This window comes from Adiantum capillus-veneris, chromosome 13 (genome assembly GCF_014529385.1).
Source record: "Adiantum capillus-veneris isolate H3 chromosome 13, ASM1452938v2, whole genome shotgun sequence".
Taxonomy (NCBI): Eukaryota; Viridiplantae; Streptophyta; class Polypodiopsida; order Polypodiales; family Pteridaceae; genus Adiantum; species Adiantum capillus-veneris.
This window is the reverse complement of record NC_140943.1, coordinates 159400704-159404162: the sequence shown is the minus strand read 5'-3', so window position 1 is coordinate 159404162 and position 3459 is coordinate 159400704.

The following is a 3459-nucleotide window of genomic DNA, read 5'->3' as shown; positions in this document are numbered from 1 at the left end:
GCAATCACAGGTCATGAACAACTATCAACAGCTATCAAAGAGCTATTAAGAGATATTTTACAGGAATCACTAGCTATAAAATAGTCTCACCTAAGGCAAATACTTGATCAATAGCTATTACACAGCTATTAATAACAGAACAAAAGTTAGTAGCTATCATTATTGTTAAGTAGGTAATTACAAAGTAGTCATTACTGGCTATCAGTATCAACACCAATCAGATAGCCTGGCAGAAGTTTTGTAACAACACATAGCTACCAATCAAACTTTGACGGCTATCAACTAGCCAATAGCAATGAACAACTACGTCAGATATTTGACTAGTTATAAGATGGTACAACATGGCTAGTGGGTGGCTATGAATTAAATTTCATTTGATAGCTATTAATGTGGCAAGAGTTATCTATAAAACACGGATAGCTACCAACCAAAATTTGACAGCTATTAACTAGCCATTGCAAAAGAATAACTATAACAAACAACCATGAAACACGTATTTGACAGCTATTGGCGTCCTTATGTTATCAACCTGTGCTAGAAAGCCACCTTCTAGTTTAACAAGAGTAGATATGCAATCATAAATAACAGATATCCAGAAATTTCAAATAACTATAGGCATAATCACAAGAAACTTTACGTTCTTCTGATGTGTCTCAAAGGTTTCAAAACGAGACATGTGCATGAAAAAACACATATAGGTTTCATAGGAGACTAGGAGTATAGGGACCATGAAACATGTGAAACATGACTATTCAAAGAGAAATGAGCCCTCAGATGGTAACCACTCTTTAGGTCTATCCTTGTAAACAATGACGCTCCCTCAAGCAGATCAAGAATGTCATCTATCCTCGGTATGGGGAACCTGTTTTTTATGGTATTCTTATTCAAGGCGCAATAGTCAATGCACAAGCGCCATGAACCATCCTCTTCTGCATTAAGAGTACATGCAAACAAAAAGGGGATGAACTGGGCTGAATCAGCCCCTTCTCTAAAAGCTCGTTGACCAGACTCATAATCTCTTTCTGCTGGACTGCACTAACCCTATATACTAGAACCTGGCACAGGGTGACCTGTTTCTTGACTTTTTCTTTCTTTGTTTCCTCTCTTCCCGTTTGGAGTGACCAGCAAAAGGACTATGGGTGGACCGTTTCCTCTTGGGAGGAGTTGGAGATCATCTAGACCGCTGTCTTTGTGGAGCCACATCTTCAGAGGAACTTAATGATTTTGCATCTTTCTCGTTCTTTGGATTCCTCTTCTTTTATGGGAGAGAGTATTCTTCTGGGAGTCTCATCAAGAGGCCTCCTAAACTCTCTCTCCTCTTGGAGAGGAAGAGAAATCCCATAAGCACAAAGGCATTGATGAGTAACTTTGGCTTGAAAAGCAGGGTTGACCATAGCTTGTTGCAACTTAGTAACAAGATAATTAACAAACATGGGTCCATCATCATTAACACCTTCATGTACAAAATCAAAGTTGTCAATATTCATTCTACTCTCTTGGCTATTGTTAGCCATGCTAATTAAACTTTATGTATAAATTACTTTGTGCTTTGGTACCCTCAAAAACCTTAGTCGCTTACTCTTCTTTACCTTTGAAAATTAGTTCTCAAGAAGCTACACCCGTGGTTTAGACACCATTGATTGCAAAGACTACTGGAGAGGGTCTAACATTGCTCGGTTGATTATGGTTCCTGTTGAGCTTGCTAGTAGCTCAATAATGGTTAAGCCAAAGGCAAGCCCTGAGAGACTCCATCATTAAGACTATAGTTCCCAACAGTGTACCTTGAGCTAAGTCCTTTTCAACCAAGATAATAGATCCTTGTCCCACTTACCCTATTGCAATGGACATGTCCAACCTTTCATGGACAACTTAAGGACCTCTCTTCTTAAGTAAGAAAAGAGAAACCAATAGCTCTGAAACCAATGTAATGGAAATGGCCTATGAACATTGAGAATAGTGGAATTAAGAGAATTATAGTGAATATTTTTATGAGACTACTTTGTGAACATAGAGAGTGAAATTAATTAGTGGTAGCAACACAAACATTATACGTAATTAACTTGGCATGAACAATAATTGTGCAAGAGAGAGAATTAGATAACATGACAATAATTGAGGACCGGATTTATATGGAGCCGGTCCCCCCTCCAATAGGCTTTTGTATATAGTTCTCCCATCAAGGGAGACTTGGTACAATACAATCTCTGTGTTCCTTGTGACCTAGGTGATGCAATGAATATGGAAATATTCATGCATCACAAGCATAGCATAAAATTCATAAAAGCATTAACCATCCTTGGCGTCAGTCCGAAGGCCTTAAACACCTTCAAAGGTGGAGAGAGCTAGTGGGGAATGAGGGTAGGGAAGAGGAAGAATGAGTAACATACGAGAAAAAGATAGTTCCTCACTTATCATCACTCTTCTAGCATAGCATAAATGATGATAAAGAAGATGGAAAGCTTAAGCATTGAAGCATGGCTCTTGGTTGGATTTTGTATTCCATAGCCAAGAGTGTTGTTGTAGGCTCTCAACTTCTCAACAAGCTTGGAGAAGGATATGGAGCTCTTGCACTTTGCCAAGCAAGAATGAGCATGTAAGTGTGCGTGTGTGTGTGAGTATACCCCCCAAGCACACCCCCAACTTGCTTTGGTCGACCCTCCCTTGTATCTCATGCTCGAAGTTGAGTGGACGCCTACTACAAGACTAGCCAATCACATGCATAGTGTATATCAAGCAACCTTGCTAGCCTTGGGACAAGTGTCTCCCTTTCCCCTTTGAGAGAGAGGACTTGATAAATACATAAAAAAATAATTTAATTAGCTAAATTATCACTGGACCCCTTGAGAGGCCAACCAATAGGATTTAGGCACACCATGAGGGCAACATGGAGAGGAACTTGACATGTGTCCTTGTTGCTTCATTAAACTAGGATTGCCTTGTGTGAGGGTGTGTGTGTTCTTGCTCATGCCCCTACAATGAGGGCTTGCCCCCCCTTGAGTAGGGATCTAGTTAGAATTTTTGAAACACCTCAACCCCCAAGAACCTTAGTCATGGAGCACCTTAGCACCTTAGTCATTAAGCACCTTAAGCACCTTACTCAGTAAGCATGCCAAGCACCTCAAGCACCTTAGTCAGCAAGTACGACAAGCACCTCAAGCTTGGGTTGCCTAAGGTCAAAGGCCTTTTAACACAAACCTTTGGAGGTCTTTCAGGAAGCTAACCCTAAGGTCTTTAAGCTCCATTAGCTAGCATTGCTCTTTGACAAACCATCTCTCATTTGGACCCCTTTAACCTTGGCCCTGTGTTGAGATAGATCCATAAGAACATGTCTATATTCTAATCCTTGTTCCATTTATTCTCCCACATTAAATGATCAACTTAATAAGAGAAAAGCATTTAGGTTGGTTAGATATTAGATTTCATGACAAATTCTCCAGTCACATTCAACCGCTTAATGGA